This window comes from Humulus lupulus, chromosome 9 (genome assembly GCF_963169125.1).
Source record: "Humulus lupulus chromosome 9, drHumLupu1.1, whole genome shotgun sequence".
Taxonomy (NCBI): Eukaryota; Viridiplantae; Streptophyta; class Magnoliopsida; order Rosales; family Cannabaceae; genus Humulus; species Humulus lupulus.
In genome coordinates this window covers 141,140,204-141,167,006 of record NC_084801.1, presented here as the reverse complement: position 1 = coordinate 141,167,006, position 26,803 = coordinate 141,140,204, and positions in this window count along the sequence as shown.

The following is a 26,803-nucleotide window of genomic DNA, read 5'->3' as shown; positions in this document are numbered from 1 at the left end:
CTCAATCTTACTCAGCATGACAACTATATGAGACCCTAGCGGTATTATTGGTTTACTAGTGTACGTTGCAACGGTTCATTATGTCATAATTAGGTCTGCTTAGCGCAATGTTATCTAGTAATTATTTTTCGGGATCGGATCCTCTTCTAAATTCTTTACTATATCTTAGTGCAATGTTGTCAAGTAGTATTTTTGGGGATCGGATCCCCTTCTAAATTAATTACTCTGTCTTACTCAGCATGACAACTATATCAGACCCTAGCGGTAGTATTGGTTTACCAGTGTACGTTGGAACGATTTATTATGTCATAATTAGGTCTGCTTAGTGCAATGTTATCTAGTAATAATTTTTCGGGATCAGATGCCATTCTAAATTCACTACTATATCTTAGTTCAATGTTATCTAGTAGTATTTTTGGGGATCGGATCCCCTTCTCAATTCACTACTCTATCTTACTCAGCATGACAACTATATGAGAACCTAGCAGTAGTATTGGTTTACTAGTGTACGTTGGAACGGTTCATTATGTCATAATTAGGTCCGCTTAGTGCAATGTTATCTAGTAATAATTTTTCGGGATCGGATCCCATTCTAAATTCTCTACTATATGTTAGAGCAACATTTTCTAGTAGTATTTTTCGGGATCGGATCCCATTCTAAATTCACTATTCTATCTTACTCAGCATGACAACTATATGAGACCCTAGCGGTAGTATTGGTTTACTAGTGTACGTTGGAACAGTTCATTATGTCATAATTAGTTCTGCTTAGTGCAATGTTATATAGTAATAATGTTTCTGGATCGGATCCCCTTCTAAATTCTATACTATATCTTAGTGCAATGTTATCTAGTAGTATTTTTGGGGATCGGATCCCTTTATAAATTCATTACACTATCTTACTCAGCATGAAAACTATATGAGACCCTAGCGGTAGTATTGGTTTACTAGTGTACGTTGGAACGGTTCATTATGTCATAATTAGTTCTGCTTAGTGCAATGTTACCTAGTAATAATTTTTCGATATCGGATCCCCTTCTAAATTCTCCACTATTTCTTAGTGCAATGTTATCTAGTAGTATTTTTGGGGATCGGATCCCCTTCTAAACTCATTACTCTATCTTACTCAGCATGACAACTATATGAGACCCTAGCGGTAGTATTGGTTTACCAGTGTACGTTGGAACGATTTATTATGTAATAATTAGGTCTGCTTAGTGCAATGTTATCTAGTAATAATTTTTCGGGATCGGATGCCATTCTAAATTCACTACTATATCTTAGTGCAATGTTATCTAGTAGTATTTTTGGAGATCGGATCCCCTTCTAAATTCACTACCCTATCTTACTCAGCATGACAACTATATGAGACCTTAGCAGTAGTATTGGTTTACTAGTGTACGTTGGAACGGTTCATTATGTCATAATTAGGTCCTCTTAGTGCAATGTTATCTAGTAATAATTTATCGGGATCAGGTCCCCTTCTAAATTCACTACTATATCTTAGTGCAATGTTATCTAATAGTATTTTTGAGGATCGGATCCACTTCTAAATTCACTACTCTGTCTTATTCAGCATGACAACTATAAGAGACCCTAGTGGTAGTATTGGTTTACTAGTGTACGTTGGAACGGTTCATTATGTCATAATTAGGTCTGCTTAGTGCAATGTTATCTAGTAATAATTTTTCGGGATCGGATCCCCTTCTAAATTCTCTACTATATCTTAGTGCAATGTTATCTAGTAGTATTTTTGGGGATCGGATCCCCTTCTAAATTCACTACTCTGTCTTACTCAGAATGACAACTATATGAGACCCTACTGGTAGTATTGGTTTACTAGTGTACGTTGGAACGGTTAATTATGTCATAATTAGGTCTGCTTAGTGCAATGTTATGTAGTAATAATTTTTTGGGATCAGATCCCCTTCTAAATTCTCTACTATTTCTTAGTGCAACGTTATCTAGTTGTATTTTTGGGGATCGGATCCCCTTCTAAATTCACTACTCTTTCTTACTCAGCATGACAACTATATCAGACCTTAGCGGTAGTATTGGTTTACCAGTGTACGTTGGAACGATTTATTATGTCATAATTAGGTCTGCTTAGTGCAATGTTATCTAGCAATAATTTTTCGGGATCGGATGCCATTCTAAATTCACTACTATATTTTAGTGCAATGTTATCTAGTAGTATTTTGGGGGATCGGATCCCCTTCTAAATTCACTACTCTTTCTTACTCAGCATGACAACTATATGAGACCCTAGCGGTAGTATTGGTTTACCAGTGTACGTTGGAACGATTTATTATGTCATAATTAGGTCTGCTTAGTGCAATGTTATCTAGTAATAATTTTTCGGGATCGGATGCCATTCTAAATTCACTACTATATCTTAGTGCAATGTTATCTAGTAGTATTTTTGGAGATCGGATCCCCTTCTAAATTCACTACCCTATCTTACTCAGCATGACAACTATATGAGACCTTAGCAGTAGTATTGGTTTACTAGTGTACGTTGGAACGGTTCATTATGTCATAATTAGGTCCTCTTAGTGCAATGTTATCTAGTAATAATTTATCGGGATCGGATCCCCTTCTAAATTCTCTACTATATCTTAGTGCAATGTTATCTAGTAGTATTTTTGGGGATCGGATCCCCTTCTAAATTCACTACTCTATCTTACTCAGCATGACAAGTATATCAAACCCTAGCGGTAGGATTGGTTTACTAGTGTACGTTGGAATGATTTATTATGTCATAATTAGGCCTGCTTAGTGCAATGTTATCTAGAAATATTTTTTCGGGATCCGCTGCCATTCTAAATTCACTACTATATCTTAGTGCAATGTTATCTAGTAGTATTTTTCGGTATCGGATCCCCTTCTAAATTCACTACTCTATCTTACTCAGCATGACAACTATATCAGACCCTAGCGGTAGTATTGGTTTACTAGTGTACGTTGGAACGGTTCATTATGTCATAATTAGTTCTGCTTAGTGCAATGTTATATAGTAATAATGTTTCTGGATCGGATCCCCTTCTAAATTCTATACTATATCTTAGTGCAATGTTATCTAGTAGTATTTTTGGGGATCGGATCCCTTTATAAATTCATTACACTATCTTACTCAGCATGAAAACTATATGAGACCCTAGCGGTAGTATTGGTTTACTAGTGTACGTTGGAACGGTTCATTATGTCATAATTAGTTCTGCTTAGTGCAATGTTACCTAGTAATAATTTTTCGAGATCGGATCCCCTTCTAAATTCTCCACTATTTCTTAGTGCAATGTTATCTAGTAGTATATTTGGGGATCGGATCCCCTTCTAAACTCATTACTCTATCTTACTCAGCATGACAACTATATGAGACCCTAGCGGTAGTATTGGTTTACCAGTGTACGTTGGAACGATTTATTATGTCATAATTAGGTCTGCTTAGTGCAATGTTATCTAGTAATAATTTTTCGGGATCGGATGCCATTCTAAATTCACTACTATATCTTAGTGCAATGTTATCTACTAGTATTTTTGGAGATCGGATCCCCTTCTAAATTCACTACCCTATCTTACTCAGCATGACAACTATATGAGACCTTAGCAGTAGTATTGGTTTACTAGTGTACGTTGGAACGGTTCATTATGTCATAATTAGGTCCTCTTAGTGCAATGTTATCTAGTAATAATTTATCGGGATCGGATCCCCTTCTAAATTCTCTACTATATCTTAGTGCAATGTTATCTAGTAGTATTTTTGGGGATCGGATCCCCTTCTAAATTCACTACTCAATCTTACTCAGCATGACAACTATATGAGACCCTAGCGGTAGTATTGGTTTACTAGTGTACGTTGCAACGGTTCATTATGTCATAATTAGGTCTGCTTAGCGCAATGTTATCTAGTAATTATTTTTCGGGATCGGATCCTCTTCTAAATTCTTTACTATATCTTAGTGCAACGTTGTCTAGTAGTATTTTTGGGGATCGGATCCCCTTCTAAATTAATTACTCTGTCTTACTCTGCATGACAACTATATGAGACCCTAGCGGTAGTATTGGTTTACTAGTGTACGTTGGAACGGTTCATTATGTCATAATTAGGTCTGCTTAGTGCAATGTTATCTAGTAATAATTTTTCGGGATCAGATCCCCTTCTAAATTCACTACTATATCTTAGTGCAATGTTATCTAATAGTATTTTTGAGGATCGGATCCCCTTCTAAATTCACTACTCTGTCTTATTCAGCATGACAACTATAAGAGACCCTAGTGGTAGTATTGGTTTACTAGTGTACGTTGTAACGGTTCATTATGTCATAATTAGGTCTGCTTAGTGCAATGTTATCTAGTAATAATTTTTCGGGATCGGATCCCCTTCTAAATTCTCTACTATGTCTTAGTGCAATGTTATCTAGTAGTATTTTTGGGGATCGGATCCCCTTCTAAATTCACTACTCTGTCTTACTCAGAATGACAACTATATGAGACCCTACTGGTAGTATTGGTTTACTAGTGTATGTTGGAACGATTTATTATGTCATAATTAGGTCTGCTTAGTGCAATGTTATCTAGTAATAATTTTTCGGGATCGGATCCCCTTCTAAATTCTCTACTATATCTTAGTGCAATGTTATCTAGTAGTATTTTTGGGGATCGGATCCCCTTCTAAATTCACTACTCTATCTTACTCAGCACGACAAGTATATCAAACCCTAGCGGTAGTATTGGTTTACTAGTGTACGTTGGAATGATTTATTATGTCATAATTAGGTCTGCTTAGTGCAATGTTATCTAGAAATATTTTTTCGGGATCCGCTGCAATTCTAAATTCACTACTATATCTTAGTGCAATGTTATCTAGTAGTATTTTTCGGTATCGGATCCCCTTCTAAATTCACTACTCTGTCTTACTCTGCATGACAACTATATGAGACCCTAGCGGTAGTATTGGTTTACTAGTGTACGTTGGAACGGTTCATTATGTCATAATTAGGTCTGCTTAGTGCAATGTTATCTAGTAATAATTTTTCGGGATCAGGTCCCCTTCTAAATTCACTACTATATCTTAGTGCAATGTTATCTAATAGTATTTTTGAGGATCGGATCCCCTTCTAAATTCACTACTCTGTCTTATTCAGCATGACAACTATAAGAGACCCTAGTGGTAGTATTGGTTTACTAGTGTACGTTGGAACGGTTCATTATGTCATAATCAGGTCTGCTTAGTGCAATGTTATCTAGTAATAATTTTTCGGGATCGGATCCCCTTCTAAATTCTCTACTATATCTTAGTGCAATGTTATCTAGTAGTATTTTTGGGGATCGGATCCCCTTCTAAATTCACTACTCTGTCTTACTCAGAATGACAACTATATGAGACCCTACTGGTAGTATTGGTTTACTAGTGTACGTTGGAACGGTTAATTATGTCATAATTAGGTCTGCTTAGTGCAATGTTATGTAGTAATAATTTTTTGGGATCAGATCCCCTTCTAAATTCTCTACTATTTCTTAGTGCAACGTTATCTAGTTGTATTTTTGGGGATCGGATCCCCTTCTAAATTCACTACTCTTTCTTACTCAGCATGACAACTATATCAGACCTTAGCGGTAGTATTGGTTTACCAGTGTACGTTGGAACGATTTATTATGTCATAATTAGGTCTGCTTAGAGCAATGTTATCTAGCAATAATTTTTCGGGATCGGATGCCATTCTAAATTCACTACTATATTTTAGTGCAATGTTATCTAGTAGTATTTTGGGGGATCGGATCCCCTTCTAAATTCACTACTCTTTCTTACTCAGCATGACAACTATATGAGACCCTAGCGGTAGTATTGGTTTACCAGTGTACGTTGGAACGATTTATTATGTCATAATTAGGTCTGCTTATTGCAATGTTATCTAGTAATAATTTTTCGGGATCGGATGCCATTCTAAATTCACTACTATATCTTAGTGCAATGTTATCTAGTAGTATTTTTGGAGATCGGATCCCCTTCTAAATTCACTACCCTATCTTACTCAGCATGACAACTATATGAGACCTTAGCAGTAGTATTGGTTTACTAGTGTACGTTGGAACGGTTCATTATGTCATAATTAGGTCCTCTTAGTGCAATGTTATCTAGTAATAATTTATCGGGATCGGATCCCCTTCTAAATTCTCTACTATATCTTAGTGCAATGTTATCTAGTAGTATTTTTGGGGATCGGATCCCCTTCTAAATTCACTACTCTATCTTACTCAGCATGACAAGTATATCAAACCCTAGCGGTAGTATTGGTTTACTAGTGTACGTTGGAACGGTTCATTATGTCATAATTAGGTCTGCTTAGTGCAATGTTATCTAGTAATAATTTTTCGGGATCAGGTCCCCTTCTAAATTCACTACTATATCTTAGTGCAATGTTATCTAATAGTATTTTTGAGGATCGGATCCCCTTCTAAATTCACTACTCTGTCTTATTCAGCATGACAACTATAAGAGACCCTAGTGGTAGTATTGGTTTACTAGTGTACGTTGGAACGGTTCATTATGTCATAATCAGGTCTGCTTAGTGCAATGTTATCTAGTAATAATTTTTCGGGATCGGATCCCCTTCTAAATTCTCTACTATATCTTAGTGCAATGTTATCTAGTAGTATTTTTGGGGATCGGATCCCCTTCTAAATTCACTACTCTGTCTTACTCAGAATGACAACTATATGAGACCCTACTGGTAGTATTGGTTTACTAGTGTACGTTGGAACGGTTAATTATGTCATAATTAGGTCTGCTTAGTGCAATGTTATGTAGTAATAATTTTTTGGGATCAGATCCCCTTCTAAATTCTCTACTATTTCTTAGTGCAACGTTATCTAGTTGTATTTTTGGGGATCGGATCCCCTTCTAAATTCACTACTCTTTCTTACTCAGCATGACAACTATATCAGACCTTAGCGGTAGTATTGGTTTACCAGTGTACGTTGGAACGATTTATTATGTCATAATTAGGTCTGCTTAGAGCAATGTTATCTAGCAATAATTTTTCGGGATCGGATGCCATTCTAAATTCACTACTATATTTTAGTGCAATGTTATCTAGTAGTATTTTGGGGGATCGGATCCCCTTCTAAATTCACTACTCTTTCTTACTCAGCATGACAACTATATGAGACCCTAGCGGTAGTATTGGTTTACCAGTGTACGTTGGAACGATTTATTATGTCATAATTAGGTCTGCTTATTGCAATGTTATCTAGTAATAATTTTTCGGGATCGGATGCCATTCTAAATTCACTACTATATCTTAGTGCAATGTTATCTAGTAGTATTTTTGGAGATCGGATCCCCTTCTAAATTCACTACCCTATCTTACTCAGCATGACAACTATATGAGACCTTAGCAGTAGTATTGGTTTACTAGTGTACGTTGGAACGGTTCATTATGTCATAATTAGGTCCTCTTAGTGCAATGTTATCTAGTAATAATTTATCGGGATCGGATCCCCTTCTAAATTCTCTACTATATCTTAGTGCAATGTTATCTAGTAGTATTTTTGGGGATCGGATCCCCTTCTAAATTCACTACTCTATCTTACTCAGCATGACAAGTATATCAAACCCTAGCGGTAGTATTGGTTTACTAGTGTACGTTGGAATGATTTATTATGTCATAATTAGGCCTGCTTAGTGCAATGTTATCTAGAAATATTTTTTCGGGATCCGCTGCCATTCTAAATTCACTACTATATCTTAGTGCAATGTTATCTAGTAGTATTTTTCGGTATCGGATCCCCTTCTAAATTCACTACTCTATCTTACTCAGCATGACAACTATATCAGACCCTAGCGGTAGTATTGGTTTACTAGTGTACGTTGGAACGGTTCATTATGTCATAATTAGTTCTGCTTAGTGCAATGTTATATAGTAATAATGTTTCTGGATCGGATCCCCTTCTAAATTCTATACTATATCTTAGTGCAATGTTATCTAGTAGTATTTTTGGCGATCGGATCCCTTTATAAATTCATTACACTATCTTACTCAGCATGAAAACTATATGAGACCCTAGCGGTAGTATTGGTTTACTAGTGTACGTTGGAACGGTTCATTATGTCATAATTAGTTCTGCTTAGTGCAATGTTACCTAGTAATAATTTTTCGAGATCGGATCCCCTTCTAAATTCTCCACTATTTCTTAGTGCAATGTTATCTAGTAGTATTTTTGGGGATCGGATCCCCTTCTAAACTCATTACTCTATCTTACTCAGCATGACAACTATATGAGACCCTAGCGGTAGTATTGGTTTACCAGTGTACGTTGGAACGATTTATTATGTCATAATTAGGTCTGCTTAGTGCAATGTTATCTAGTAATAATTTTTCGGGATCGGATGCCATTCTAAATTCACTACTATATCTTAGTGCAATGTTATCTAGTAGTATTTTTGGAGATCGGATCCCCTTCTAAATTCACTACCCTATCTTACTCAGCATGACAACTATATGAGACCTTAGCAGTAGTATTGGTTTACTAGTGTACGTTGGAACGGTTCATTATGTCATAATTAGGTCCTCTTAGTGCAATGTTATCTAGTAATAATTTATCGGGATCGGATCCCCTTCTAAATTCTCTACTATATCTTAGTGCAATGTTATCTAGTAGTATTTTTGGGGATCGGATCCCCTTCTAAATTCACTACTCAATCTTACTCAGCATGACAACTATATGAGACCCTAGCGGTAGTATTGGTTTACTAGTGTACGTTGCAACGGTTCATTATGTCATAATTAGGTCTGCTTAGCGCAATGTTATCTAGTAATTATTTTTCGGGATCGGATCCTCTTCTAAATTCTTTACTATATCTTAGTGCAATGTTGTCTAGTAGTATTTTTGGGGATCGGATCCCCTTCTAAATTAATTACTCTGTCTTACTCTGCATGACAACTATATGAGACCCTAGCGGTAGTATTGGTTTACTAGTGTACGTTGGAACGGTTCATTATGTCATAATTAGGTCTGCTTAGTGCAATGTTATCTAGTAATAATTTTTCGGGATCAGATCCCCTTCTAAATTCACTACTATATCTTAGTGCAATGTTATCTAATAGTATTTTTGAGGATCGGATCCCCTTCTAAATTCACTACTCTGTCTTATTCAGCATGACAACTATAAGAGACCCTAGTGGTAGTATTGGTTTACTAGTGTACGTTGTAACGGTTCATTATGTCATAATTAGGTCTGCTTAGTGCAATGTTATCTAGTAATAATTTTTCGGGATCGGATCCCCTTCTAAATTCTCTACTATATCTTAGTGCAATGTTATCTAGTAGTATTTTTGGGGATCGGATCCCCTTCTAAATTCACTACTCTGTCTTACTCAGAATGACAACTATATGAGACCCTACTGGTAGTATTGGTTTACTAGTGTATGTTGGAACGATTTATTATGTCATAATTAGGTCTGCTTAGTGCAATGTTATCTAGTAATAATTTTTCGGGATGGGATCCCCTTCTAAATGCTCTACTATATCTTAGTGCAATGTTATCTAGTAGTATTTTTGGGGATCGGATCCCCTTATAAATTCACTACTCTATCTTACTCAGCACGACAAGTATATCAAACCCTAGCGGTAGTATTCGTTTACTAGTGTACGTTGGAATGATTTATTATGTCATAATTAGGCATGCTTAGTGCAATGTTATCTAGAAATATTTTTTCGGGATCCGCAGCCATTCAAAATTCACTACTATATCTTAGAGCAATGTTATCTAGTAGTATTTTTCGGTATCGGATCCCCTTCTAAATTCACTACTCTATCTTACTCAGCATGACAACTATATCAGACCCTAGCGGTAGTATTGGTTTACTAGTGTACGTTGGAACGGTTCATTATGTCATAATTAGTTCTGCTTAGTGCAATGTTATATAGTAATAATGTTTCTGGATCGGATCCCCTTCTAAATTCTATACTATATCTTAGTGCAATGTTATCTAGTAGTATTTTTGGGGATCGGATCCCTTTATAAATTCATTACACTATCTTACTCAGCATGAAAACTATATGAGACCCTAGCGGTAGTATTGGTTTACTAGTGTACGTTGGAACGGTTCATTATGTCATAATTAGTTCTGCTTAGTGCAATGTTACCTAGTAATAATTTTTCGAGATCGGATCCCCTTCTAAATTCTCTACTATTTCTTAGTGCAATGTTATCTAGTAGTACTTTTGGGGATCGGATCCCCTTCTAAACTCATTACTCTATCTTACTCAGCATGACAACTATATGAGACCCTAGCGGTAGTATTGGTTTACTAGTGTACGTTGGAACGGTTCACTATGTCATAATTAGGTCTGCTTAGTGCAATGTTATCTAGTAATAATTTTTCGGGATCGAATCCCCTTCTAAATTCTCTACTATATCTTAGTGCAATGTTATCTAGTAGTATTTTTGGGGATCGGATCCCCTTCTAAATTCACTACTCAATCTTACTCAGCATGACAACTATATGAGACCCTAGCGGTATTATTGGTTTACTAGTGTACGTTGGAACGGTTCATTATGTCATAATTAGGTCTTCTTAGCGCAATGTTATCTAGTAATAATTTTTCGGGATCGGATCCTCTTCTAAATTCTTTACTATCTCTTTGTGCAATGTTGTCTAGTAGTATTTTTGGGGATCGGATCCCCTTCTAAATTAATTACTCTGTCTTACTCTGCATGACAACAATATGAGACCCTAGCAGTAGTATTGGTTTACTAGTGTACGTTGGAACGGTTCATTATGTCATAATTAGGTCTGCTTAGTGCAATGTTATCTAGTAATAATTTTTCGGGATCAGATCCCCTTCTAAATTCACTACTATATCTTTGTGCAATGTTATCTAGTAGTATTTTTGAGGATCGGATCCCCTTCTAAATTCACTACTCTGTCTTATTCAGCATGACAACTATAAGAGACCCTAGTGGTAGTATTGGTTTACTAGTGTACGTTGGAACGGTTCATTATGTTATAATTAGGTCTGCTTAGTGCAATGTTATCTAGTAATAATTTTTCGGGATCGGATCCCCTTCTAAATTCTCTACTATATCTTAGTGCAACGTTATCTAGTTGTATTTTTGGGGATCGGATCCCCTTCAAAATACACTACTCTATCTTACTCAGCATGACAACTATATCAGACCCTAGCGGTAGTATTGGTTTACCAGTGTACGTTGGAAAGATTTATTATGTCATAATTAGGTCTGCTTAGTGCAATGTTATCTAGTAATAATTTTTCGGGATCGGATGCCATTCTAAATTCACCACTATATCTTAGTGCAATGTTATCTAGTAGTATTTTTGGGGATCGGATCCCCTTCTCAATTCACTACTCTATCTTACTCAGCATGACAACTATATGAGAACCTAGAAGTAGTATTGGTTTACTAGTGTACGTTGGAACGGTTCATTATGTCATAATTAGGTCCGCATAGTGCAATGTTATCTAGTAATTATTTTTTGGGATCGGATCCCATTCTAAATTCTCTACTATATGTTAGAGCAACATTTTCTAGTAGTATTTTTCGGGATCGGATCCCCTTCTAAATTCACTACTCTATCTTACTCAGCATGACAACTATATGAGACCCTAGCGGTAGTATTGGTTTACTAGTGTACGTTGCAACGGTTCATTATGTCATAATTAGGTCTGCTTAGCGCAATGTTATCTAGTAATTATTTTTCGGGATCGGATCCTCTTCTAAATTCTTTACTATATCTTAGTGCAATGTTGTCTAGTAGTATTTTTGGGGATCGGATCCCCTTCTATATTAATTACTCTGTCTTACTCTGCATGACAACTATATGAGACCCTAGCGGTAGTATTGGTTTACTAGTGTACGTTGGAACGGTTCACTATGTCATAATTAGGTCTGCTTAGTGCAATGTTATCTAGTAATAATTTTTCGGGATCGGATCCCCTTCTAAATTCTCAACTATATCTTAGTGCAATGTTATCTAGTAGTATTTTTGGGGATCAGATCCCCTTCTAAATTCATTACTCTATCTTACTCAGCATGACAACTATAAGAGAAACTAGCGGAAGTATTGGTTTACTGGTGTACGTTGGAACGGTTCATTATGTCATAATTAGGTCTGCTTAGCGCAATGTTATGTAGTAATAATTTTTCGGGATCGGATCCCCTTCTAAATTCTTTACTATATCTTAGTGCAATGTTGTCTAGTAGTATTTTTGGGGATCGGATCCCCTTCTAAATTAATTACTCTGTCTTACTCTGCATGACAACTATATGAGACCCAAGCGGTAGTATTGGTTTACTAGTGTACGTTGGAACGGTTCATTATGTTATAATTGGGTCTGCTTAGTGCAATGTTATCTAGTAATAATTTTTCGGGATCAGATCCCCTTCTAAATTCTCTACTATATCTTAGTGCAATGTTATCTAGTAGTATTTTTGGGGATCGGATCCCCTTCTAAATTCACTACTCTATCTTACTCAGCACGACAAGTATATCAAACCCTAGCGGTAGTATTCGTTTACTAGTGTACGTTGGAATGATTTATTATGTCATAATTAGGCCTGCTTAGTGCAATGTTATCTAGAAATATTTTTTCGGGATCCGCTGCCATTCAAAATTCACTACTATATCTTAGAGCAATGTTATCTAGTAGTATTTTTCGGTATCGGATCCCCTTCTAAATTCACTACTCTATCTTACTCAGCATGACAACTATATCAGACCCTAGCGGTAGTATTGGTTTACTAGTGTACGTTGGAACGGTTCATTATGTCATAATTAGTTCTGCTTAGTGCAATGTTACCTAGTAATAATGTTTCTGGATCGGATCCCCTTCTAAATTCTATACTATATCTTAGTGCAATGTTATCTAGTAGTATTTTTGGGGATCGGATCCCCTTCTAAACTCATTACTCTTTCTTACTCAGCATGACTACTATATGAGACCCAAGCGGTAGTATTGGTTTACTAGTGTACGTTGGAACGGTTCACTATGTCATAATTAGGTCTGCTTAGTGCAATGTTATCTAGTAATAATTTTTCGGGATCGGATCCCCTTCTAAATTCTCAACTATATCTTAGTGCAATGTTATCTAGTAGTATTTTTGGGGATCAGATCCCCTTCTAAATTCATTACTCTATCTTACTCAGCATGACAACTATAAGAGAAACTAGCGGAAGTATTGGTTTACTGGTGTACGTTGGAACGGTTCATTATGTCATAATTAGGTCTGCTTAGCGCAATGTTATGTAGTAATAATTTTTCGGGATCGGATCCCCTTCTAAATTCTTTACTATATCTTAGTGCAATGTTGTCTAGTAGTATTTTTGGGGATCGGATCCCCTTCTAAATTAATTACTCTGTCTTACTCTGCATGACAACTATATGAGACCCAAGCGGTAGTATTGGTTTACTAGTGTACGTTGGAACGGTTCATTATGTTATAATTAGGTTTGCTTAGTGCAATGTTATCTAGTAATAATTTTTCGGGATCAGATCCCCTTCTAAATTCTCTACTATATCTTAGTGCAATGTTATCTAGTAGTATTTTTGGGGATCGGATCCCCTTCTAAATTCACTACTCTATCTTACTCAGCACGACAAGTATATCAAACCCTAGCGGTAGTATTCGTTTACTAGTGTACGTTGGAATGATTTATTATGTCATAATTAGGCCTGCTTAGTGCAATGTTATCTAGAAATATTTTTTCGTGATCCGCTGCCATTCAAAATTCACTACTATATCTTTTAGCAATGTTATCTAGTAGTATATTTCGGTATCGGATCCCCTTCTAAATTCACTACTCTATCTTACTCAGCATGACAACTATATCAGACCCTAGCGGTAGTATTGGTTTACTAGTGTACGTTGGAACGGTTCATTATGTCATAATTAGTTCTGCTTAGTGCAATGTTACCTAGTAATAATTTTTCGAGATCGGATCCCCTTCTAAATTCTCTACTATTTCTTAGTGCAATGTTATCTAGTAGTATTTTTGGGGATCGGATCCCCTTCTAAACTCATTACTCTATCTTACTCAGCATGACTACTATATGAGACCCTAGCGGTAGTATTGGTTTACTAGTGTACTTTGGAACGGTTCACTATGTCATAATTAGGTCTGCTTAGTGCAATGTTATCTAGTAATAATTTTTCGGGATCGGATCCCCTTCTAAATTCTCAACTATATCTTAGTGCAATGTTATCTAGTAGTATTTTTGGGGATCAGATCCCCTTCTAAATTCATTATCTATCTTACTCAGCATGACAACTATAAGAGAAACTAGCGGAAGTATTGGTTTACTGGTGTACGTTGGAACGGTTCATTATGTCATAATTAGGTCTGCTTAGCGCAATGTTATGTAGTAATAATTTTTCAGGAACGGATCCCCTTCTAAATTCTTTACTATATCTTAGTGCAATGTTGTCTAGTAGTATTTTTGGGGATCGGATCCCCTTCTAAATTAATTACTCTGTCTTACTCTGCATGACAACTATATGAGACCCAAGCGGTAGTATTGGTTTACTAGTGTACGTTGGAACGGTTCATTATGTTATAATTAGGTCTGCTTAGTGCAATGTTATCTAGTAATAATATTTCGGGATCAGATCCCCTTCTAAATTCTCTACTATATCTTAGTGCAATGTTTTCTAGTAGTATTTTTGGGGATCGGATCCCCTTCTAAATTCACTACTCTATCTTACTCAGCACGACAAGTATATCAAACCCTAGCGGTAGTATTCGTTTACTAGTGTACGTTGGAATAATTTATTATGTCATAATTAGGCCTGCTTAGTGCAATGTTATCTAGAAATATTTTTTCGGGATCCGCTGCCATTCAAAATTCACTACTATATCTTAGAGCAATGTTATCTAGTAGTATTTTTCGGTATCGGATCACCTTCTAAATTCACTACTCTATCTTACTCAGCATGACAACTATATCAGACCCTAGCGGTAGTATTGGTTTACTAGTGTACGTTGGAACGGTTCATTATGTCATAATTAGTTCTGCATAGTGCAATGTTATATAGAAATAATGTTTCTGGATCGGATCCCCTTCTAAATTCTATACTATATCTTAGTGCAATGTTATCTAGTAGTATTTTTGGGGATCGGATCCCTTTATAAATTCATTACACTATCTTACTCAGCATGAAAACTATATGAGACCTTAGCGGTAGTATTGGTTTACTAGTGTACGTTGGAACGGTTCATTATGTCATAATTAGTTCTGCTTAGTGCAATGTTACCTAGTAATAATTTTTCGAGATCGGATCCCCTTCTAAATTCTCTACTATTTCTTAGTGCAATGTTATCTAGTAGTATTTTTGGGGATCGGATCCCCTTCTAAACTCATTACTCTATCTTACTCAGCATGACTACTATATGAGACCCTAGCGGTAGTATTGGTTTACTAGTGTACGTTGGAACGGTTCACTATGTCATAATTAGGTCTGCTTAGTGCAATGTTATCTAGTAATAATTTTTCGGGATCGGATCCCCTTCTAAATTCTCAACTATATCTTAGTGCAATGTTATCTAGTAGTATTTTTGGGGATCAGATCCCCTTCTAAATTCATTACTCTATCTTACTCAGCATGACAACTATAAGAGAAACTAGCGGAAGTATTGGTTTACTGGTGTACGTTGGAACGGTTCATTATGTCATAATTAGGTCTGCTTAGCGCAATGTTATGTAGTAATAATTTTTCGGGATCGGATCCCCTTCTAAATTCTTTACTATATCTTAGTGCAATGTTGTCTAGTAGTATTTTTGGGGATCGGATCCCCTTCTAAATTAATTACTCTGTCTTACTCTGCATGACAACTATATGAGACCCAAGCGGTAGTATTGGTTTACTAGTGTACGTTGGAACGGTTCATTATGTTATAATTAGGTCTGCTTAGTGCAATGTTATCTAGTAATAATTTTTCGGGATCAGATCCCCTTCTAAATTCTCTACTATATCTTAGTGCAATGTTATCTAGTAGTATTTTTGGGGATCGGATCCCCTTCTAAATTCACTACTCTATCTTACTCAGCACGACAAGTATATCAAACCCTAGCGGTAGTATTCGTTTACTAGTGTACGTTGGAATGATTTATCATGTCATAATTAGGCCTGCTTAGTGCAATGTTATCTAGAAATATTTTTTCGGGATCCGCTGCCATTCAAAATTCACTACTATATCTTAGAGCAATGTTATCTAGTAGTATTTTTCGGTATCGGATCCCCTTCTAAATTCACTACTCTATCTTACTCAGCATGACAACTATATCAGACCCTAGCGGTAGTATTGGTTTACTAGTGTACGTTGGAACGGTTCATTATGTCATAATTAGTTCTGCTTAGTGCAATGTTATATAGTAATAATGTTTCTGGATCGGATCCCCTTCTAAATTCTATACTATATCTTAGTGCAATGTTATCTAGTAGTATTTTTGGGGATCGGATCCCTTTATAAATTCATTAAACTATCTTACTCAGCATGAAAACTATATGAGACCCTAGCGGTAGTATTGGTTTACTAGTGTACGTTGGAACGGTTCATTATGTCATAATTAGTTCTGCTTAGTGCAATGTTACCTAGTAATAATTTTTCGAGATCGGATCCCCTTCTAAATTCTCTACTATTTCTTAGTGCAATGTTATCTAGTAGTACTTTTGGGGATCGGATCCCCTTCTAAACTCATTACTCTATCTTACTCAGCATGACAACTATATGAGACCCTAGCGGTAGTATTGGTTTACTAGTGTACGTTGGAACGGTTCACTATGTCATAATTAGGTCTGCTTAGTGCAATGTTATCTAGTAATAATTTATCGGGATCGAATCCCCTTCTAAATTCTCTACTATATCTTAGTGCAATGTTATCTAGTAGTATATTTCGGTATCGGATCCCCTTCTAAATTCACTACTCTATCTTACTCAGCATGACAACTATATCAGACCCTAGCGGTAGTATTGGTTTACTAGTGTACGTTGGAACGGTTCATTATGTCATAATTAGTTCTGCTTAGTGCAATGTTACCTAGTAATAATTTTTCGAGATCGGATCCCCTTCTAAATTCTCTACTATTTCTTAGTGCAATGTTATCTAGTAGTATTTTTGGGGATCGGATCCCCTTCTAAACTCATTACTCTATCTTACTCAGCATGACTACTATATGAGACCCTAGCGGTAGTATTGGTTTACTAGTGTACTTTGGAACGGTTCACTATGTCATAATTAGGTCTGCTTAGTGCAATGTTATCTAGTAATAATTTTTCGGGATCGGATCCCCTTCTAAATTCTCAACTATATCTTAGTGCAATGTTATCTAGTAGTATTTTTGGGGATCAGATCCCCTTCTAAATTCATTATCTATCTTACTCAGCATGACAACTATAAGAGAAACTAGCGGAAGTATTGGTTTACTGGTGTACGTTGGAACGGTTCATTATGTCATAATTAGGTCTGCTTAGCGCAATGTTATGTAGTAATAATTTTTCAGGAACGGATCCCCTTCTAAATTCTTTACTATATCTTAGTGCAATGTTGTCTAGTAGTATTTTTGGGGATCGGATCCCCTTCTAAATTAATTACTCTGTCGTACTCTGCATGACAACTATATGAGACCCTAGCAGTAGTATTGGTTTACTAGTGTACGTTGGAACGGTTCATTATGTCATAATTAGGTCTGCTTAGTGCAATGTTATCTAGTAATAATTTTTCGGGATCAGATCCCCTTCTAAATTCACTACTCTGTCTTACTCAGCATGACAACTATATGAAAACCTAGCAGTAGTATTTGTTTACTAGTGTACGTTGGAACGGTTCATTATGTCATAATTAGGTCCACTTAGTGCAATGTTATCTAGTAATTATTTTTTGGGATCGGATCCCATTCTAAATTCTCTACGATATGTTAGAGCAACATTTTCTAGTAGTATTTTTCGGGATCGGATCCCCTTCTAAATTCACTACTCTATCTTACTCAGCATGACAACTATATGAGACCCTAGCGGTAGTATTGGTTTACCAGTGTACGTTGGAACGATTTATTATGTCATAATTAGGTCTGCTTAGTGCAATGTTATCTAGTAAAAATTTTTCGGGATCGGATGCCATTCTAAATTCACTACTATATCTTAGTGCAATGTTATCTAGTAGTATTTTTGGAGATCGGATCCCCTTCTAAATTCACTACCCTATCTTACTCAGCATGACAACTATATGAGACCTTAGCAGTAGTATTGGTTTACTAGTGTACGTTGGAACGGTTCATTATGTCATAATTAGGTCCTCTTAGTGCAATGTTATCTAGTAATAATTTATCGGGATCGGATCCCCTTCTAAATTCTCTACTATATCTTAGCGCAATGTTATCTAGTAGTATTTTTGGGGATCGGATCCCCTTCTAAATTCACTACTCTATCTTACTCAGCATGACAAGTATATCAAACCCTAGCGGTAGTATTGGTTTACTAGTGTACGTTGGAATGATTTATTATGTCATAATTAGGTCTGCATAGTGCAATGTTATCTAGAAATATTTTTTCGGGATCCGCTGCCATTCTAAATTCACTACTATATCTTAGTGCAATGTTATCTAGTAGTATTTTTCGGTATCGGATCCCCTTCTAAATTCACTACTCTATCTTACTCAGCATGACAACTATAAGAGACCCTAGCGGTAGTATTGGTTTACTAGTGTACGTTGGAACGGTTCATTATGTTATAATTAGGTCTGCTTAGTGCAATGTTATCTAGTAATAATTTTTCGGGATCGGATCCCCTTCTAAATTCTCTACTATATCTTAGTGCAACGTTATCTAGTTGTATTTTTGGGGATCGGATCCCCTTCAAAATACACTACTCTATCTTACTCAGCATGACAACTATATCAGACCCTAGCGGTAGTATTGGTTTACCAGTGTACGTTGGAAAGATTTATTATGTCATAATTAGGTCTGCTTAGTGCAATGTTATCTAGTAATAATTTTTCGGGATCGGATGCCATTCTAAATTCACCACTATATCTTAGTGCAATGTTATCTAGTAGTATTTTTGGGGATCGGATCCCCTTCTCAATTCACTACTCTATCTTACTCAGCATGACAACTATATGAAAACCTAGCAGTAGTATTGGTTTACTAGTGTACGTTGGAACGGTTCATTATGTCATAATTAGGTCCACTTAGTGCAATGTTATCTAGTAATTATTTTTTGGGATCGGATCCCATTCTAAATTCTCTACGATATGTTAGAGCAACATTTTCTAGTAGTATTTTTCGGGATCGGATCCCCTTCTAAATTCGCTACTCTATCTTACTCAGCATGACAACTATATGAGACCCTAGCGGTAGTATTGGTTTACCAGTGTACGTTGGAACGATTTATTATGTCATAATTAGGTCTGCTTAGTGCAATGTTATCTAGTAAAAATTTTTCGGTATCGGATGCCATTCTAAATTCACTACTATATCTTAGTGCAATGTTATCTAGTAGTATTTTTGGAGATCGGATCCCCTTCTAAATTCACTACCCCATCTTACTCAGCATGACAACTATATGAGACCTTAGCAGTAGTATAGGTTTACAAGTGTACGTTGGAACGGTTCATTATGTCATAATTAGGTCCTCTTAGTGCAATGTTATCTAGTAATAATTTATCGGGATCGGATCCCCTTCTAAATTCTCTACTATATCTTAGCGCAATGTTATCTAGTAGTATTTTTGGGGATCGGATCCCCTTCTAAATTCACTACTCTATCTTACTCAGCATGACAAGTATATCAAACCCTAGCGGTAGTATTGGTTTACTAGTGTACGTTGGAATGATTTATTATGTCATAATTAGGTCTGCATAGTGCAATGTTATCTAGAAATATTTTTTCGGGATCCGCTGCCATTCTAAATTCACTACTATATCTTAGTGCAATGTTGTCTAGTAGTAATTTTGGGGATCGGATCCCCTTCTAAATTAATTACTCTGTCTTACTCTGCATGACAACTATATGAGACCCAAGCGGTAGTATGGGTTTACTAGTGTACGTTGGAACGGTTCATTATGTTATAATTAGGTCTGCTTAGTGCAATGTTATCTAGTAATAATTTTTCGGGATCGAATCCCCTTCTAAATTCTCTACTATATCTTAGTGCAATGTTATCTAGTAGTATTTTTGGGGATCGGATCCCCTTCTAAATTCACTACTCTATCTTACTCAGCACGACAACTATATCAGACCCTAGCGGTAGTATTGGTTTACTAGTGTACGTTGGAACGGTTCATTATGTCATAATTAGGCCTGCTTTGTGCAATGTTATCTAGAAATATTTTTTCGGGATCCGCTGCCATTCAAAATTCACTACTATATCTTAGAGCAATGTTATCTAGTAGTATTTTTCGGTATCGGATCCCCTTCTAAATTCACTACTCTATCTTACTCAGCATGACAACTATATCAGACCCTAGCGGTAGTATTGGTTTACTAGTGTACGTTGGAACGGTTCATTATGTCATAATTAGTTCTGCTTAGTGCAATGTTATATAGTAATAATGTTTCTGGATCGGATCCCCTTCTAAATTCTATACTATATCTTAGTGCAATGTTATCTAGTAGTATTTTTGGGGATCGGATCCCCTTCTAAACTCATTACTCTATCTTACTCAGCATGACTACTATATGAGACCCTAGCGGTAGTATTGGTTTACTAGTGTACGTTGGAACGGTTCACTATGTCATAATTAGGTCTGCTTAGTGCAATGTTATCTAGTAATAATTTTTCGGGATCGGATCCCCTTCTAAATTCTCAACTATATCTTAGTGCAATGTTATCTAGTAGTATTTTTGGGGATCAGATCCCCTTCTAAATTCATTACTCTATCTTACTCAGCATGACAACTATAAGAGAAACTAGCGGAAGTATTGGTTTACTAGTGTACGTTGGAACGGTTTATTATGTCATAATTAGGTCTGCTTAGTGCAATGTTATCTAGTAATAATTTTTCGGGATCAGATCCCCTTCTAAATTCTCTACTATATCTTAGTGCAATATTAAATAGTAGTATTTTTGGGGATCGGATCCCCTTCTAAATTCACTACTCTATCTTACTCAGCATGAAAACTATATGAGACCCTAGCGGTAGTATTGGTTACTAGTGTACGTTGGAACGGTTCATTATGTCATATTTACTTCTGCGTAGTGCAATGTTATCTAGTAATAATTTTTCTGGATCGGATGCCATTCTCAATTCACTACTATATCTTAGTGCAATGTTATCTAGTAGTATTTTTGGGGATCGGATCCCCTTCTAAATTCACTACTCTTTCTTACTCAGCATGACAACTATATCAGACCTTAGCGGTAGTATTGGTTTACCAGTGTACGTTGGAACGATTTATTATGTCATAATTAGGTCTGCTTAGTGCAATGTTATCTAGCAATAATTTTTCGGGATCGGATGCCATTCTAAATTCACTACTATATTTTAGTGCAATGTTTTCTAATAGTATTTTTGGAGATCGGATCCCCTTCTAAATTCACTACTCTTTCTTACTCAGCATGACAACTATATGAGACCCTAGCAGTAGTATTGGTTTACTAGTGTACGTTGGAACGGTTCATTATGTCATAATTAGGTCAGCTTAGTGCAATGTTATCTAGTAACAATTTTTCGGGGTCGGATCCCCTTCTAAATTCTCTACTATATCTTAGTGCAATGTTATCTAGTAGTATTTTTGGGGATCGGATCCCCTTCTAAATTCACTACTCAATCTTACTCAGCATGGCAACTATATGAGACCCTAGCGGTAGTATTAGTTTACTAGTGTACGTTGGAACGGTTCATTATGTCATAATTAGGTCTGCTTAGCGCAATGTTATCTAGTAATTATTTTTCGGGATCGGATCCTCTTCTAAATTCTTTGCTATATCTTAGTGCAATGTTGTCTAGTAGTATTTTTGGGGATCGGATCCCCTTCTAAATTAATTACTCTGTCTTACTCTGCATGACAACTATATGAGACCCTAGCGGTAGTATTGGTTTACTAGTGTACGTTGGAACGGTTCATTATGTCATAATTAGGTTGCTTAGTGCAATGTTATCTAGTAATAATTTTTCGGGATCAGATCCCCTTCTAAATTCACTACTATATCTTAGTGCAATGTTATCTAATAGTATTTTTGAGGATCGGATCCCCTTCTAAATTCACTACTCTGTCTTATTCAGCATGACAACTATAAGAGACCCTAGTGGTAGTAATGGTTTACTAGTGTACGTTGGAACGGTTCATTATGTCATAATTAGGTCTGCTTAGTGCAATGTTATCTAGTAATAATTTTTCGGGATCGGATCCCCTTCTAAATTCTCTACTATATCTTAGTGCAACGTTATCTAGTTGTATTTTTGGGGATCGGATCCTTTTCAAAATACACTACTCTATCTTACTCAGCATGACAACTATATCAGACCCTAGCGGTAGTATTGGTTTACCAGTGTACGTTGGAACGATTTATTATGTCATAATTAGGTCTGCTTAGTGCAATGTTATCTAGTAATAATTTTTCGGGATCGGATGCCATTCTAAATTCACTACTATATCTTAGTTCAATGTTATCTAGTAGTATTTTTGGGGATCGGATCCCCTTCTCAATTCACTACTCTATCTTACTCAGCATGACAACTATATGAGAACCTAGCAGTAGTATTGGTTTACTAGTGTACGTTGGAACGGTTCGTTATGTCATAATTAGGTCCGCTTAGTGCAATGTTATCTAGTAATAATGTTTCGGGATCGGATCCCATTCTAAATTCTCTACTATATGTTAGAGCAACATTTTCTAGTAGTATTTTTCGGGATCGGATCCCCTTCTAAATTCACTACTCTATCTTACTCAGCATGACAACTATATGAGACTCTAGCGGTAGTATTGGTTTACCAGTGTACGTTGGAACGATTTATTATGTCATAATTAGGTCTGCTTAGTGCAATGTTATCTAGTAATAATTTTTCGGGATCGGATGCCATTCTAAATTCACTACTATATCTTAGTGCAATGTTATCTAGTAGTATTTTTGGGGATCGGATCCCCTTCTCAATTCACTACACTATCTTACTCAGCATGACAACTATATGAGAACCTAGCAGTAGTATTGGTTTACTAGTGTACGTTGGAACGGTTCATTATTTCATAATTAGGTCCGCTTAGTGCAATGTTATCTAGTAATAATTTTTCGGGATCGGATCCCATTCTAAATTCTCTACTATATGTTAGAGCAACATTTTCTAGTAGTATTTTTCGGGATCGGATCCCCTTCTAAATTCACTACTCTATCTTACTCAGCATGACAACTATATGAGACCCTAGCGGTAGTATTGGTTTACCAGTGTACGTTGGAACGATTTATTATGTCATAATTAGGTCTGCTTAGTGCAATGTTATCTAGTAATAATTTTTCGGGATCGGATGCCATTCTAAATTCACTACTATATCTTAGTGCAATGTTATCTAGTAGTATTTTTGGGGATCGGATCCCCTTCTCAATTCACTACACTATCTTACTCAGCATGACAACTATATGAGAACCTAGCAGTAGTATTGGTTTACTAGTGTACGTTGGAACGGTTCATTATTTCATAATTAGGTCCGCTTAGTGCAATGTTATCTAGTAATAATTTTTCGGGATCGGATCCCATTCTAAATTCTCTATTATATGTTAGAGCAACATTTTCTAGTAGTATTTTTCGGGATCGGATCCCCTTCTAAATTCACTACTCTATCTTACTCAGCATGACAACTATATGAGACCCTAGCGGTAGTATTGGTTTACCAGTGTACGTTGGAACGATTTATTATATCATAATTAGGTCTGCTTAGTGCAATGTTATCAAGTAATAATTTTTCGGGATCGGATGCCATTCTAAATTCACTACTATATCTTAGTGCAATGTTATCTAGTAGTATTTTTGGAGATCGGATCCCCTTCTAAATTCACTACCCTATCTTACTCAGCATGACAACTATATGAGACCTTAGCAGTAGTATTGGTTTACTAGTGTACGTTGGAACGGTTCATTATGTCATAATTAGGTCCTCTTAGTGCAATGTTATCTAGTAATAATTTATCGGGATCGGATCCCCTTCTAAATTCTCTACTATATCTTAGTGCAATGTTATCTAGTAGTATTTTTGGGGATCGGATCCCCTTCTAAATTCACTACTCTATCTTACTCAGCATGACAAGTATATCAAACCCTAGCGGTAGTATTGGTTTACTAGTGTACGTTGGAATGATTTATTATGTCATAATTAGGTCTGCTTAGTGCAATGTTATCTAGAAATATTTTTTCGGGATCCGCTGCCATTCTAAATTCACTACTATATCTTAGTGCAATGTTATCTAGTAGTATTTTTCGGTATCGGATCCCCTTCTAAATTCACTACTCTATCTTACTCAGCATGAAAACTATATGAGACCCTAGCGGTAGTATTGGTTACTAGTGTACGTTGGAACGGTTCATTATGTCATAATTAGGTCTGCTTAGTGCAATGTTATCTAGTAATAATTTTTCGGGATCAGATCCCCTTTTAAATTCACTACTATATCTTAGTGCAATGTTATCTAATAGTATTTTTGTGGATCGGATCCCCTTCTAAATTCACTACTCTGTCTTATTCAGCATGACAACTATAAGAGACCCTAGTGGTAGTATTGGTTTACTAGTGTACGTTGGAACGGTTCATTATGTCATAATTAGGTCTGCTTAGTGCAATGTTATCTAGTAATAATTTTTCGGGATCGGATCCCCTTCTAAATTCTCTACTATATCTTAGTGCAACGTTATCTAGTTGTATTTTTGGGGATCGGATCCCCTTCAAAATACACTACTCTATCTTACTCAGCATGACAACTATATCCGACCCTAGCGGTAGTATTGGTTTACCAGTGTACGTTGGAACGATTTATTATGTCATAATTAGGTCTGCTTAGTGCAATGTTATCTAGTAATAATTTTTCGGGATCGGATGCCATTCTAAATTCACTACTATATCTTAGTGCAATGTTATCTAGTAGTATTTTTGGGGATCGGATCCCCTTCTCAATTCACTACTCTTTCTTACTCAGCATGACAACTATATGAGTACCTAGCAGTAGTATTGGTTTACTAGTGTACGTTGGAACGGTTCGTTATGTCATAATTAGGTCCGCTTAGTGCAATGTTATCTAGTAATAATTTTTCGGGATCGGATCCCATTCTAAATTCTCTACTATATGTTAGAGCAACATTTTCTAGTAGTATTTTTCGGGATCGGATCCCCTTCTAAATTCACTACTCTATCTTACTCAGCATGACACCTATATGAGACCCTAGCGGTAGTATTGGTCTACCAGTGTACGTTGGAACGATTTATTATGTCATAATTAGGTCTGCTTAGAGCAATGTTATCTAGTAATAATTTTTCGGGATCGGATGCCATTCTAAATTCACTACTATATCTTAGTGCAATGTTATCTAGTAGTATTTTTGGAGATCGGATCCCCTTCTAAATTCACTACCCTATCTTACTCAGCATGACAACTATATGAGACCTTAGCAGTAGTATTGGTTTACTAGTGTACGTTGGAACGGTTCATTATGTCATAATTAGGTCCTCTTAGTGCAATGTTATCTAGTAATAATTTATCGGGATCGGATCCCCTTCTAAATTCTCTACTATATCTTAGTGCAATGTTATCTAGTAGTATTTTTGGGGATCGGATCCCCTTCTAAATTCACTACTCTATCTTACTCAGCACGACAAGTATATCAAACCCTAGCGGTAGTATTGGTTTACTAGTGTACGTTGGAATGATTTATTATGTCATAATTAGGTCTGCTTAGTGCAATGTTATCTAGAAATATTTTTTCGGGATCCGCTGCAATTCTAAATTCACTACTATATCTTAGTGCAATGTTATCTAGTAGTATTTTTCGGTATCGGATCCCCTTCTAAATTCACTACTCTATCTTACTCAGCATGACAACTATATCAGACCCTAGCGGTAGTATTGGTTTACTAGTGTACGTTGGAACGGTTCATTATGTCATATTTACTTCTGCGTAGTGCAATGTTATCTAGTAATAATTTTTCTGGATCGGATGCCATTCTCAATTCACTACTATATCTTAGTGCAATGTTATCTAGTAGTATTTTTGGGGATCGGATCCCCTTCTAAATTCACTACTCTTTCTTACTCAGCATGACAACTATATCAGACCTTAGCGGTAGTATTGGTTTACCAGTGTACGTTGGAACGATTTATTATGTCATAATTAGGTCTGCTTAGTGCAATGTTATCTAGCAATAATTTTTCGGGATCGGATGCCATTCTAAATTCACTACTATATTTTAGTGCAATGTTTTCTAATAGTATTTTTGGAGATCGGATCCCCTTCTAAATTCACTACTCTTTCTTACTCAGCATGACAACTATATGAGACCCTAGCAGTAGTATTGGTTTACTAGTGTACGTTGGAACGGTTCATTATGTCATAATTAGGTCAGCTTAGTGCAATGTTATCTAGTAACAATTTTTCGGGGTCGGATCCCCTTCTAAATTCTCTACTATATCTTAGTGCAATGTTATCTAGTAGTATTTTTGGGGATCGGATCCCCTTCTAAATTCACTACTCAATCTTACTCAGCATGGCAACTATATGAGACCCTAGCGGTAGTATTAGTTTACTAGTGTACGTTGGAACGGTTCATTATGTCATAATTAGGTCTGCTTAGCGCAATGTTA